The 15,764-nt window shown below is 44.6% G+C and overlaps 1 protein-coding gene across 1 annotated transcript in view; it reads right to left on the minus strand.

Moving 5' to 3' along the window:
* LOC149462252 (E3 ubiquitin-protein ligase RNF14-like) overlaps positions 1-746 on the minus strand; it is a 58,005-nt gene extending 57,259 nt beyond the window's left edge. The window contains exon 1 of the mRNA XM_089677187.1: positions 596-746. The gene's annotated coding sequence lies outside the window, so the exon portion shown is untranslated. The remainder of the gene's footprint in view (positions 1-595) is intronic.
* Positions 747-15,764: the final 15,018 nt, after the last annotated feature.

The raw sequence follows: 15,764 nt of genomic DNA on the forward strand, positions 1-15,764 counted from the left end.
TACGCCCCTTGAGGGTTAGGGACCTTAGATTGTACGCCCCTTGAGGGTTAGGGACCTTAGATTGTACGCCCCTTGAGGGTTAGGGACCTTAGATTGTACGCCCCTTGAGGGTTAGGGACCTTAGATTGTACGCCCCTTGAGGGTAAGGGACCTTAGATTGTACGCCCCTTGAGGGTTAGGGACCTTCGATTGTACACCCCTTGAGGGTTAGGGACCTTAGATTGTACTCCCCTTGAGGGTTAGGGACCTTAGATTGTACGCCCCTTGAGGGTTAGGGACCTTAGATTGTACCCCCCTTGAGGGTTAGGGACTGATGTGAATGTACAATATGTATGTAAAGCACTGTGTACATTGACAGCACTATATAAGTACCTGTAATAAATAAAACAAGCTCATGGCAGCTGTGAGCTTGTTTTATCCTCGTCGGACGTTTGATGTAGAAGACACACCCAAAATTCTGAGAGAATTAAGTTAAATCCCCACTCCAGGATAACTTCAAGGAAACTACCAATCTGTTCTATCACTTCCCTCATCCTAGCAATGATCCGTTCTTTCTAATCAAACCTCAAATGCAGTCAAGCAAATATATAGGTACCTGCCGGTGTTCTCCCTGGGCTATGTGGATGGACACACACGTAATTTCCCCTACCTCTTCTTAGCCCAACGTGAACTACACATCCCATCATGCATTGTGATGCTATTTCCTGGTTGGGGCGTTACTTGGACCTCTTCCACCATTGGGCGTCCTGCAGCTGCATGTTGTCCTGCAGCTGGAAGACCAACAAGGGCAATGGACCTCTTTCCTTGCCTGGAGCCCTATTGCTGCGTTCAGTCTTCTGCACTATTCTACGTAGAATTCCAAGGTTGCCTTTGGGCAGAACATAGCAGCCCATTGTCTGCGTGTGCTGGCTGTGTCCTTCCCCCGCCCCTCCCTTCCATGTTATTCTCCACTCTATAGAAACCAGCAGATGCAGAACGTCGCTCAGCTGAGAATAGTCGCTGAATGTTCTGTTGGCTCCCCGCCAGTTGTTCTATGACTAAGCAGAGCTGAGCTATTTTCTGCTGAAAACAAACCCTTCCATTGTGGGGATGTATTACATACTTGGCGGACATGCCCGCAATTGATAGGATTCCGGTCTCGAGCCCTTGGCCTGTTGCACACTCTGTTTCATTCGACTATGTGGAAGGACACCATGCTTGCTTTATTGCACCACCCAACCCCCGGCCTATATGCCTATCACCAAAAGTTGGCATTTTATCTATTTTTAGTGGCCAAGAGAATGATAGCTCAGGTCTGGAAAAAAAACACAATTCTTTTCCAGGACATGAGAGACCGCATGACAGGCCTTGATGCTTAACGATCAAATCTCCAGCATCTCCAAGGACTCCCATGCCAAGTTCATCAAAATTTGGGAACCTTGGCTTGCAAATGCCTGACCAGGGGACTAAAGATGGCTTGTAAGTCCCACTCAAACAATACCTACCCCCCATCCTCAACCTAAATAACCACACTGACAACAAATGGAGTTAATGGCCTTCAAAACCGGTCGGTTATTATAACCATCAATAAATAATAAATGCAAGGTCCCAACAGGCATCAAGAAAAACGAATATCTGCATCCGGCTTAACTAGGCCTCCAGCCGCAACATCACCGACTCGGAGACACCACCGCAGATACCCCCACCAGCACAACTGGAAGCCGAACCTCATACGGGTTCCTACAAAGTGCCTTTTCTTGTGCCCAACTTAACCAACGAGGACCTTGCACCCCACCAGACGTCCCCCAGCACCAATATGACACAACCACCACCCAGACAAGCCATAAAACAACGGGCGGGAGGGAAGTTTGCCCTGTGAAAACTCTCTTCAGACTGAAAAAAAACCCCTGCCACACCTTGTAAGACCACCCCTGCCACACCCTGTAAGACCACCCCTGCCACACCTTGTAAGACCACCCCTCGTAGCTCCCCCCACTCCTTCCTTAACTATCTTGATTCCCCCTTATGCTAATAGGACTCTGCCTCTCACAACACCCTTTAACCCCCGTCATGCCGGCCCTTCGTTCAGGTCTTTTTTTTCTTACTCTGGGCCTTCCTTTCCCTTTGCTTCTCCCTGTTGTTAGAAATCACAGGGCCCCATACAGCCAACCTGACAGGCACCCCCACCAAAAATACCCACAGGTTTCTAGGCTTCAGTTATGAATGAACACAGTGAGTGATTGGTACCAATCATTAATTGTGTTCATTCAGTATAGGAAGGGGCTGATAAATGTGCTATATTTACCAGATCCTTCCCCCAGTCTCCATCCTCAAGGATTCTATTGTGTGCTTTCAGCTGCCAGTGGGAAGTAGAAGAGGGAATCTGGCGGCACTGCGTGGGTGGGGGCACACAGGGGGGGGGCTGGGCAGCAGGGGGAAATATATGGTGCACAGGGAGGGTGATAGATGCAGCGGGGGGGGGCAATTACTGGAACCGATCCTCTGTATGGCTCTCTCTGCAGCAGCTGAACACCAGCAGGAGGGAGAGGAGAAGAAGCCAGCTTTTCAGCTGCTGCAGAGATAGCCATACAGGCAGGGGCGGACTGACCATTTGGAAACTCGGGCACAGTAGGGGGCCCCATGAGATGCCCCTGGTACCTTTTTCATAAGCTTTCTTGAGTTTGGGCAAGGACACAGGGGCCCCATGATCCCCTATTGCCCGGCGGCCCCATGAGTCAGTCCACCCCTGCATACAGGAGATCGGTTCCAGCAATCCCCCCCATGCCGATTACCCTCCTTGCTCACATCGGATTCACCAAGCTGCCTGGGCCCCTCTGCTGGCCAGGAGGACTGGTGGTACCCCCTTATCCATGGCCCTGCCTGCTAGCATTGGGCACCTATAACTGACGCTTCTGGGGATCCTTAGTCCATACTCCCTCGGTTCCCCCTCCCCACTTATTTTCTGTTTTCTTTCTTCTGACTTCTTTTCTGAGGGGTTTTTGCCCCCCTCTTATCTCCTGGCACATTTTCCATATTGCTCTACTGTTAGCAATTTACTTGTCCAGGTTTGACGCTGCTATCCACATGGACCCCTTTACTCATTTGTTTATGCCTGTTCGGTTTGGCCATGGTTGGTATTGTCCACTTCTCCATTTTTGGCTTTGCACTCACCTGTATGGTCATTTCACCCCCTGGGTGGGCAGACCTGGTGCTCCTATTGTTATTCTTCATAACTGAATAAAGTTATTGAAGCAGAAAAGAAACCATTTAACAGCTGCTAGTTTATGTGTATTGGGTAGGGATGAGCCGATCGTACCTGGGTTCGGTTTGCGGGAGGTCCAGCTAACTTTATTGAAGTCCTAAAAATTAGTCCAAATCCCATTCAAGTCAACAGGAGCTGAATCGTTATCACTAGTGTTGGCCGAACACCCCCCTGTTCTGTTCACGGTTGAACATCCAAACCTACAGAATGTTCGACTGCGAACTTCGAACATGAACAATTTACTGAGTAGTATCTTACTGCATCAGAGTATTTTAGTGGTGAGACATATATTCATGTTTCAGCTGTCAGTGGGGTTCCCAATGTCAAAATAATTGTCAGCATTGCCTGACAATTAAAAAAAACTATGTGGGGTCCCCCCTCCCATCCATACCAAGCCCTGTGGGTCTGGTATGGATTTTGAGGTGAACCCCTCACGCCAAAATGTTTTAAAAAATGGCCCATCCATACCAGACCTTAATCTGAGCATGCAACCATGAAGGTCAGGAAAGAGGGGTGGTGAGCAAGCCTCTCCCCCTCCTGAACCATACCAGGCCACATGCCCTCAACATGGGGGGGTGCTGTGGGGTGGGGGGGTGGTGTTCCCCCCTAAAGTATCTTGTCCCCAAGTTGATGGGGGCACCCTGCCAACTTGTGATGTCATCCTCTACTGTGATTCTCCAAAGCATAGCCATTGACCAAAGCACCTTGTCCCCATGTTCAAGGGGACACCCTGCCAACTTGTGATGTCATCCTGTGCTGTGATTGGGCAAAGCATAGCCATAGTCCACAGGTCAGGTGCATTGCTTTGACCAATCACAATGCACTGTCAGGGCGCAGTGCAATGTGGGGCACGGTGGGAGTCCAGTTTTGCTTTGTACAGCTTCTTCAGGACTGTCCTGACTGTTCAGTTCCTGAAGAAGTTATTTGAATAGGCGAAACTTGTTGACTGTTTATAACTCAACAGGAATATTGGGGTGATATGAACATTATCAAGTGGTGATCTAGATTGTACATTGTTAGAGGATAACACCAGGGTAGTACTCCTCCTTGGAGGAGGAGATAACCAGGGGTGTGGTTACTATATTCTTTTAACCCCTTCAATACCGGGCAATTTTACACCTTCCTGCCCAGGCCATTTTTTAGGTTTCAGCGCTCTCACACTTTGAAAGAAATGCCCGTAGCGAAAGAAAGAAGAAATAGCGCAGGGCATACATGACTAGGCCCAGAGTGGGGGAAGGAAGAGCAGAAAGGGTTAAGGTAGCTCCAGGAGGATTTTGTTATTGTTAGTGGGGGGTAGCTGATTGGTAGAGGTTGGTGTAGGTGGGGTTTTGCTGCACCTTAGGATGGGAGGTTCTATGAGGGGGAGTCAGTTAGCTGGACGGCAAGAGTGTGAGCTTCCCTCCCGCCCTCCCTGTTTGGGTGAGTTTTGGGTCCCTCCAGGTAGAGGGGGGGATTATGTTGGTTCATGGGCGGTTGTTGGTCTTTGGAGGCGGTTCTTATTTGGAAGGTAAACAACAATGGTGTGGGACCCATCGGTGGTATGGGATGCCCGGGGACATTCCCAGTTAACCAAGGTTTAACTGGAAGGTGGTGGTGCTGCACTGCGGACGGTATGGTTGTCTCCGAGCTGGTTGGTTGCGGCTGGAGGCCTAGTGTATATGGTTGTCCGCAGGTGCATTTCGGATCGTTTTGGGGTGCCTTCGAAGACCAACAACAATTATGTGGGTTTCTGTTATAAGGAATGGTTGGTGTATTGTAACTTGAGTTGTTAATAAAAGGCCATGTTGGCCATTTACTCCAAAATTGGTGTTATGTCTTTTGTTAGTATAATTGGTTAAGGGGAAGGGGGTTGGTGCGGAACGGTAATGGTGGTAATGGGGAAGTGGACGAGCCTATCTCTGGTGCAATAGTCATGACAATTGCGCGGTCATACAACGTTGTACCCAAACTAAAATTTTATAATTTTCTGCACACAACTAGAGCTTTCTTTTGGTGGTATTTAATCACCGCTGGGGTTTTTATTTTTTGCTAAATTAACCAAAAAAAAGACTGAAAATTTTGAAAAAAAAAAGGTTTTTCTTTGTTTCTGTTATAAAAGTTTGCAAATAAATAATTGTTCTTCATAAATTTAGGCCGAGATGTATTCTGCTACATGTCTTTGGTGAAAATAACCCAAATTAGGATGTATTATTTAGTCTGTAGGAAAGTTATAGAGTTCACAAACTATGGGATATATCTGAAAATGGATCAATCCTGAAGTACTGACAGCCAATCTAATTTCTTGAGGTCCAAGAATGTCAGAACAGTACAGATATCCCCAAATGTCAGAACAGTACAGATATCCCCCAAATGTCAGAACTGTACAGATATCCCCCAAATGTCAGGACGGTACATATATCCCCCAAATGTCAGGACAGTACAGATATCCCCCAAATGTCAGAACAGTACAGATATCCCCCAAATGTCAGGACAGTACAGATTTCCCCCAAATGTCAGGACAGTACAGATATCCCCCAAATGTCAGAACAGTACAGATATCCCCCAAATGTCAGAACAGTACAGATATCCCCCAAATGACCCCTTTTTGCAGAGTAGACAGTCCGACGTACTTCATAAGAGGCATGGTAATTTTTTTGAAGTTGTATTTTTTTTGTTAGAATTTTTCGGAAAATGAAAAAATAAAAAAAACAAGTTTTTCTTTGTTTCTGTTATAAAAGTTTGCAAAAAAATTATTGTTCTTTATAAATTTAGGCCGAGATTTATTCTGCTACATGTCTTTGGTGAAAATAACCCAAATTAGGATGTATTATTTAGTCTGTAGGAAAGTTATAGAGTTCACAAACTATGGTATAGATCTGAATATTGATCAATCCTGAAGTACTGACAGCCAATCTAATTTCTTGAGGTCCAAGAATGTCAGAACAGTACAGATATCCCCCAAATGTCAGGATGGTACAGATATCCCCCAAATGTCAGGACAGTACAGATATCCCCCAAATGTCAGGACAGTACAGATATCCCCCAAATGTCAGGACAGTACAGATACCCCCCAAATGTCAGGACAGTACAGATATCCCCCCAAATGTCAGCACGGTACAGATATCCCCCAAATGTCAGGACAGTACAGATATCCCCCAAATGTCAGGACAGTACAGATATCCCCCCAAATGTCAGCACGGTACAGATATCCCCCAAATGTCAGGACAGTACAGATATCCCCCCAAATGTCAGAACAGTACAGATATCCCCCCAAATGTCAGAACAGTACAGATACCCCCCAAATGTCAGGACAGTACAGATATCCCCCCAAATGTCAGCACGGTACAGATATCCCCCAAATGTCAGGACAGTACAGATATCCCCCAAATGTCAGAACAGTACAGATATCCCCCAAATGACCCCTTTTTGCAGAGTAGACAGTCCGATGTACTTCATAAGAGGCATGGCGATTTTTTTGAAGTTGTATTTTTTTTGTTAGAATTTTTCGGAAAATGAAAAAAATAAAAAAATTATTTTCACTATTATTTTTTTACATACTGTCACCAGTACAGTACAGCGTCATCATATAACTGGCATGGCGGTGATCAGGGACACTGACTGGTGACAGTGTGAAAAAAAAAAAAATATATATATTTTTTTAATTTTAATTTTTTTATTATTTAAAATTTTTTATTACTTTTTGTTTTTTTTTTTAAGTTTTTTTTTCATATTTCACTATGTCCAAAGTAGTACAATGTTACCATAGTAACATTGTACTATTTTGGGGAAGTGATCAGTATTTTTTTTTTTTTTATATATACAATTTACTTTGCTATAAGCAAGCATTTACCTGAATGACATCGATTCATTCAGGGTTTTTTTTTTTGTTGTGCTTATTTGTGATTTGGCACAGCTAATCACATGACGTGTGCATGTGATTAGCTGTGACCATTCACAACTAGACACTAGTATACAATGGATGGCATGAATGAAGCCATCCATTGTATACAACTGTCATGTGACCTGCTGTGATTGGTCACAGCTGGTCACATGGTACTGGCAACGGGGCCGATACTCAGATCTGTCATGGGCCGTGTCCGAGGTACTTGGCCGGTGACAGATCGTGCCGCTGCGTGGCTCTGCAACCGTGCGAACTGCGCATGTGCGGGAGCACGCCAAATGGCGTGCACCCGGAAAGGTGAAGCATTTTTCCGGACGCCATACGGCTATTGGCCGGGCATCAAATGGTTAATGAGTTGCTCTTATCTGTTTGTAAAATAAAGTGTTATATTTGTTATACAAGTTGTTTGGTCTCTTGCTGTGCCTTGAAAATCCACCAATTCTACAATTCAAAATATTTTCTCACTTAAACTTGGATGTGGCATTTGGAAAGCTAAAATATTTTGCCTATAGTTCTACTTTAAGTAATGTATGGAAAAACTGACACCACAGTAAGTTGGCTACAATATATGTTCTTTATAAATATTCATGAAAAACAGTCATACAGAAAGGCAGCACGTTTCAGCCATCAGGCCTTAGTCTTAGCTATAGTCCTTCTTTAAAGTGATAATGAAGGCAATTAGAAAAAAAAAATGTAATTTTTTTGCACAGAGCGGCCCCAATCTTTATCTTCTTGGCTCTCCTAACCCCTCTCTCCTGCTGAGTGTCCCCATAGCAAGCTGCTTGCTAGGGGGGCACCCAAGCAGGCTCGCTCCTGAGCCTCTGCTCTGTCTGTCCATTCATACACAAACTGCCACTCAGCCCCACTCTCTCCTCATTGGCTCACTGGCTGTGATTGACAGTAGCTGGAGTGATTGGCTCCTACTGCTGACTCAGCCAATGGTCAGGGAGAGTCTGGGGAGAGCCATTGCATCTGTGCAAATCGCTGAATACAGAAGGAGAGCAGGTAAGTATTGGAAAGGGGAGGGGGCTGGGGGACTGCTACAGAAAGGACAGTTTTAGATTGCATGCATAGAATGCATGAAGGTAAAAACTTTGAGAGGGACATGATCAGAATGAACCATTTTGCCTACATCAATGTTCTCAACAGAATCAACACTAAAGTTCTCTTTAAATTGCCGATCACATTTGCAACATTTAGCCCCAAATGAAGAGCGTTTCGGGAACTCTGCCCACGCAGAAACTTGTGTCTTAGGGTTCCTGCCCACTTTTATTCATCGACAGAAATACCTTTCCACAAGGATCACCTTTGAAGGAGTCCCCAGAATCACACAGTCTCTTTGGCTATTTGGTCTGCTTAGCCCAGCCATTCTCATCCAGAGTTTGGTGGAACATTAAGGTTCCTCCAGAGGGGTTCCTTGAACCGTGGCTGATTGACCTCCCATCTGCTGGTGCCTGCATAGTTCCAGAACCAAGGATACCTTTCCACAAGGATCACCTTTTGAAGGGGTCCCCAGCATCACACAGTCTCTTTGGCTATTTGGTCTGCTTAGCCCAGCCATTCTCAACTAGAGTTTGGTGGAACATTAAGGTTCCTCCAGAGGGGTTCCTTGAACCGTGGCTGATTGACCTCCCATCTGCTGGTGCCTGCATAGTTGCAGAACCAAGGATACCTTTCCACAAGGATCACCTTTTGAAGGGGACCCGAGAATCACACAGTCTCTTTGGCTATTTGGTCTGCTTAACCCAGCCATTCTCAACCAGAGTTTGGCGGAACCTTAAGGGTCCTCCAGGGGGGTTCCTTGAACCGTGGCTGATTGACCTCCCATCTGATGGTGCCTGCATAGTTCCAGAACCAAGGATACCTTTCCACAGGGATCACCTGAAGGGGTCCCCAGCATCACACAGTCTCTTTGGCTATTTGGTCTGCTTAGCCCAGCCATTCTCAAACAGAGTTTGGCGGAACCTTAAGGGTCCTCCAGAGGGGTTCCTTGAACCGTGGCTGATTGACCTCCCATCTGATGGTACCAATAAATAAATAATTTGCGCTAGTAAATGTGTATAAAAAGAAATCATCAAATCATAAGTCCAGAAAAAAATATATATATGCCAATACCACAAAAAAAAATAAAAAAACTTTTAAGTGCAAAAAACTTTTGTGCAAAAAAAGTGTCTAAATATGAAAAATTTTCACCAAAAAACCTTGATAATATAATGGCAGATCATCCATAAATATATCTTCAGAAACGGAAACTCTGCAACACACCGATCCTCATCGATCGAAATAACAGGATGAAAAACTTTGTAGTTAATCGAAAATCCACTCCGCTCCGTGAGGACGTCGATGACGAAACGCGTAGGGCGGAGCTTGATTGATGTGACGTCATTACGTTTTTGGCTGCCAGCTACTGCGCATGTGCTGAGTAGCCAGGCTCGTTTATGTGATTGCTGTTATGCTGTTGATGCTGGTGTCGGCTGGGACACCTCTTGAGTAAGTGCAATGAGTACCTAATAAAGGAATTGGTTTTTATAATATTGCACCATGAAGTCTTTCTGTTTCTCTCGAGTGCTTGGCATTTCCCCCCATGGATACGTTTGAAGGTGGTCCTTTATCTATTGGAGAAGTGGATTTTCGATTAACTACAAAGTTTTTCATCCTGTTATTTCGATCGATGAGGATCGGTGTGTTGCAGAGTTTCCGTTTCTGAAGATATATTTATGGATGATCTGCCATTATATTATCAAGGTTTTTTGGTGAAAATTTTTCATATTTAGACACTTTTTTTGCACAAAAGTTTTTTGCACTTAAAAGTTTTTTTATATTTTTTTTTGTGGTATTGGCATATATATATTTTTTTCTGGACTTATGATTTGATGATTTCTTTTTATACACATTTACTAGCGCAAATTATTTATTTATTGGTACACTTTATATATGGTGATTTTTTGCAGCTGGTACACTATTAGTAAGTTATATAATTTTGACCATAGGCGCTATTATTAATTTTTCCCATCTGATGGTGCCTGCATAGTTCTAGAACCAAGGATACCTTTCCACAAGGATCGCCTTTGAAGGGGTCCCCAGCATCACACAGTTTCTTTGGCTAGTTGGTCTGCCTAGCCCAGCCTGTCTATACCACAGTTTGGAGGAACCTTACGGTTCCTCCAGAGGGGTTACTTGATTGGCTGATTGACCTCCCATCTGATGGTGCCTGCATAGTTCCAGAACCAAGAATACCTTTCCAGAAGGATCACCTTTGAAGGGGTCCCCAGCATCACACAGTCTCTTTGGCTATTTGGTCTGCTTAGCCCAGCCATTCTCAACCAGAGTTTGGCAGAACCTTAAGGGTCCTCCAGAGGGGTTCCTTGAACCGTGGCTGATTGACCTCCCAACTGATGGTGCCTGCATAGTTCCAAAACCATTGAAACTTGGAACAGCCAGTAGCAGGACACCAATGATCTTTGTAGCTTTAAGGGTGGCATTCCACTGGCCAACAATAAAAAAATTTTTCCCACTGACCCTCAATAAAGTGGATTTAGCAGGGGTTCCCCAATCTCTGAAATGTATTTCCTCTGGGATAATAAGGTTGAGATAGGCTGGCTTAGACCCTCACATTTTATATGAAGTAAACATTGGTATTTGGTAAACTGAAGTAGATTTATATATGATTTAAACACTTTCATACTGCTGTATTGTAAACACAAATGTTGGGGGGGGGGGGGGTAGATGTATGTTTCTAAAGTGCCGTTTATAAACGGAGATTCCAATAATACCCTTAGGCGGCCATTGCACCAATGAATAGCTGTGATCTGAGCTTGTCATTGGACAGTTCATATCACAGTCACAATGTACAGAGCCAGTCAGAGTTGCTCTGTACCTTGTGATCTCTATGAACCAATCGCAGCCATTTCAAAAGTAAACAGTAGCATTTACAAAAGTGTAGCCGTTCACAACAGAAGAAGCTTGTCTGTCTCATTTGTAAATAGGCTGAATGTTTACCAACACAGCAGAAAGAAATGCCCGCAGTGATAAAAGAAGAAAAGAATTAGCGCAGGGCAGGCATGACTAGGCCCAGAGTGGGAAGGAAGACGTGTGAGGGTTAATGATTGTTTAGAGTTGGTAAAGGATAGCTGGGGGATCTGAATGGTAGAGGAGAGTGTAGGTGGGGTCTCCTGCACTTTAGGGTGGGGTGTTCTGGGGAGGGGCGTCAGTTGGGAGCTGGATGTGGGAGAGAGAGCTTCCCTCCCGCCCGCCCTGTTTGGTGAATGTTGTGTTCCTCCTGGGGGGGTTAATTTGGTTCCTGGGCGGTGGTTGGTCTTTGGAGGCGGTTCTTATCTTGGAGGTACAAAATGGTGTGGGACCCATCGTTGGTATGGTATGCCCGGGAACATTCCCAGTTAACCGAGGTTTAACTGGAAGGTGGTGGTGCTGCACTGCGGATGGTATGGTTGTCTCCGAGCTGGTTGGTTGCGGCTGGAGGCCTAGTGGAATATGGTTGTCCGCAGGTGCATTTCGGATCGTTTTGGGGGTGCCTTCAAAGACCAATGACAACTCTTTATGTTTTCTGTTATAAGAAATGGTTGATGTGTTTAAACTTGATTTGTTAATAAAAGGCCGTGCTGGCCATTTTACTCCAAAATTGGTGTTATGTTTTCTGTAAGTATAGTAAGTAAAGGGGATTGGTATGGAAGGGTAAAGGGTAACGGTGGTGTAGTGGGGTCTGGATGAACCTATCTCGGGTGCACTAGTCATGGAGGGTTGGTAGATCAAAGGTGAAGATGGAACACATAGGGTGGTCTTAAAGTGTATTTTTGCAGTTCAACTTTGAGGAAACCCCACTATATGTTATGTGTTTCCATTCTCACAGTCTATCAACCCTTTGAAAAGTCCCTTGTGGTGAAAACTACGAACTCCAAATAATTTTTCTAGCCTTCCACCTTTCACCCGTGCACACCAAAATCAAATGCACTCACCAGATTTTGGTGAATGAAAAGCCTTTAGGTTCTTATGGGAATCCTATACCCTCTTTCCATCAGCCCAATGATAGCCTCTCCAAGATAAAATCCTCTTACAGGTCCTCACCGTAGCTCCCAAGTTTGCTCCACCGTATCATCAAAGAGAAAACTCACAAAGTGTAATATTGCCAGATCAATCTTGTACAATAACGAACAGAATCCAGGCCACTCACATTTCAATAGTTTGTAAAAGGCACATTTATTAAGCCCATGACATCATGATGATCACAACCAGCCAACATACTCCAGGGTTCCCACACCAATGTAGCCAGATAAGAGCAGAGGAACAGCAGAGAGCCAACCTAAATCCCACAAAATGGCCGCTGGAACGCACCTCTCGGCGTGCGTTCCACTCACCGGAAGTGACGTCAGACGTAAGGCAAATGAACCGAAAAAACGCGTCAACGCGTTTCACCCCTCCCATCGGGTGTTCTCAAGACCAGACCAGGATTCTGTTTGCTACGGTGAGGACCTGTAAGAGGATTTTATCTTGGAGAGGCTATCATTGGGCTGATGGAAAGAGGGTATAGGATTCCCATAAGATCCTAAAGGCTTTTCATTCACCAAAATCTGGTGAGTGCATTTGATTTTGGTGTGCACGGGTGAAAGGTGGAAGGCTAGAAAAATTATTTGGAGTTCGTATTTTTCACCACAAGGGACTTTTTATGGTGTCCTTTTCTTGAAAGAAATTTTCTCTGACACAGATATGCACTTAACGATATGGGACATTTATATTTTGTGATTTATTAAGAATTGATTTTAGGTCTATTTTTGCGCTGTTTATTCATATATTTTAATGTTTGTGTATTCACAATTTTGCACAGCAGCAATTTAGAAGGGTGATTTATTTAATTTGTGTTTTGGCGCAGGATTATTTTTATTTTATTTTTTATCAACCCTTTGATAGGACAGGTAGTGTACAGACAGAGTTAATTATGGAAAATAGAGTTCCCCAACCTCCTCCCAAACAAAGAAAAACTATGCAGGATTTTACAGCGCTGGAATTTGCATAAAAGAACTTTAAAAAGACGCTCCTTCAGTGTCACCTACAATGGTGCCACCTCCCCCTCCCTCCCCCTCTCTGTTGGGGTCCCCCAAGGCTCTGTCCTTGGACCCCTTCTCTTCTCCATCTACACCTCCTCCCTGGGCAAAGTCATACACTCTCACGGCTTCAACTACACTGTTCAACAGGTAAAAAGTTTTGGGCATAAAATTAGCTAATCTTACATAATTTTGGGGTGCTGAAAATGAAAATGACCCTAAAAAATGTTGATTGGCTCTAGTTTCCATGATATATTCACCCATCTAATGACGTAAGCCATTCAAAATTATGATGCAACTTCAGCTGCATATTGCGCAATTGATACTGGTGACCAATAGAAAATGTCATGTATACTGAGATGATGCAATATTAGCCTTTAATTGCATCACTTCACTGCATAAAAGCTGCAGTATCTGTAGCTGATTGTAGTTCAGCGTCTTTACATTTCGTTTTATGCTTATATAGGCTACTCAGTAATGCCTCGAACTTGTGTGAATAAAGCAGATAATTTCTGCTATATCTGCGGTGAAATAACTTTTATCTCACAAAAAAGGAGGATAACAGGAATGATTAAGAAAGCCTACAACTTGTATTTTGGCTGCAAGATAGGAGACCAGGACAAGAGCTGGGCACCACATATATGCTGCAATTCTTGTGGGACGGCACTGGAGCAATGGTTGAATGGAAAAAAGGCATCTATGCCTTTCGCTGTGCCAATGATTTGGGGAGAGCCAACAGATCATGTTAGTAATTGTTACTTTTGTATGGTGCCTCCAATTGTAAAAGGGCTAAATAAGAAGAACTATCCAAATATTCCATCGGCAATACGTCCAGTTCCTCATGGAGAGGGGCTACCAATTCCTAAAGCACCAGAATCCTTCGTGGTTGAGTCAAGTGAGGAAGAACCTGAAGCGTGTAGTCACGTGCAGTTGTAAGAGATAGCCCTTTCCTCGAATACAAGAGAAACGCCAAGAGAAGCAAAACCGACACAAACTGAAGACAAAACTAGTGAGAATCCTAAGTATTAAAATGATTCAACTTAGCTTATGGCTATAATTTTTCTTGGTAATCCTATGCAATATATTATGCCATTTAGGCTTTGTTATGTAGTCAATATCACTTGCTTTATATTTGTGGAAAGACATCTATCTATATAATTATTGTGCATTATGTAGTCATTACGCCTATAGTAGAAAACTTTCCGTTTACAGAAAAACTAGAGCCAATTGACAAATTTCATTGTTATATTTGAACTCAGAATGTGAAATTCATTAAGAAATGGATCCTTTTGTTTCCAAAACTGGCAAAAAATAAAAATTTGTTGAACAGTGCTATCACCTCTACGCTGACGACACCCAAATCTACCTATCCACCCCTCACCTCACCCCCACTATCTCCGCCCGCATCACTCACCTCCTAAATGACATCTCAGACTGGATGTCGCTACATTTCCTCAAACTCAACCTCTCCAAAACCGAGCTCCTCATCTTTCCCCCAGCCCGCACCCCCCCCCCCATCCTATCCATCATCACCACCAACACCACTATCACTCCCGCCCCGCAAGCCAAAGTCCTTGGCGCCATTCTTGACTCGAACCTCTCCTTCCTGCCTCATGTCAAATCACTCACAAACACATGCAGGCTCCATCTCCACAACATTGCCAAGATACGCTCCTTCCTCACCCCAGACACCACCAAACTTCTAGTACACTCCCTCATCATCTCACGCCTTGACTACTGTAATTCTCTTCTCACCGGCCTACCCCAGTGCAGGCTCTCCCCGCTCCAGACCATCCTGAACTCAGCGGCCAGACTCATCCACCTCACCAGCCGCTCCACCTCTGCCACCCCCCTCTGCCTCTCCCTCCACTGGCTCCCGATTGCCCAACGCATCAAATTTAAACTCCTAACCCTGACCTACAAAGCCGTTCACAACACTGCCCCTGACTACCTCACCAACCTGATCCCCAAGTACCGCCCTACCCGTACCCTTCGCTCCTCACAGGACCTCCTTCTATCCTGCTCCCTGGTCTCCTCCTCCCATGCACGACTACAGGACTTCTTCAGGTCCTCCCACATCCTCTGGAACTCACTGCCCCAATCCATCAGACTGTCGCCTTCCCTCTTCACATTCAGGCGCTCCCTCAAAACCCATCTCTTCAGGGAAGCCTACCCCACCCTCACCTAACGGCCATCCTCCCTCATTCCTCCCACCACTTCACCCCCCTCAGCTACTTCCTACTGTACCTTTACCCCCTCCCTCCTAGATTGTAAGCTCGAAAGAGTAGGGCCCTCTTACCCCTCGTACGCTGTCTGTTCTTGTTGTACTGTGCCATGTATTGTCCCCCCCTCTATTGTACAGCGCTGAGCAAACCCTTTGGCGCTATATAAACTCGTAGTAGTAATAATAATAATAATAATAAAAAGGGTAAAAAAGTTGTATCATTTAACCTACCATATCATTTACACATTTCATGTACTCGCAATCTATTTTTTTTTCTCTATTCCTTCTCTCTCTTACATTAATATGCTTTTCTGTATTGTACTATACAAAAGTGCCTTGTTTTTGCTGTAAGTTCTATGCGAA

This window comes from Staurois parvus, unplaced genomic scaffold (assembly GCF_062004578.1).
Source record: "Staurois parvus isolate SC_StPar_1 unplaced genomic scaffold, SC_StPar_1.0 ptg000179l, whole genome shotgun sequence".
In the NCBI taxonomy this organism is placed as follows: domain Eukaryota; kingdom Metazoa; phylum Chordata; class Amphibia; order Anura; family Ranidae; genus Staurois; species Staurois parvus.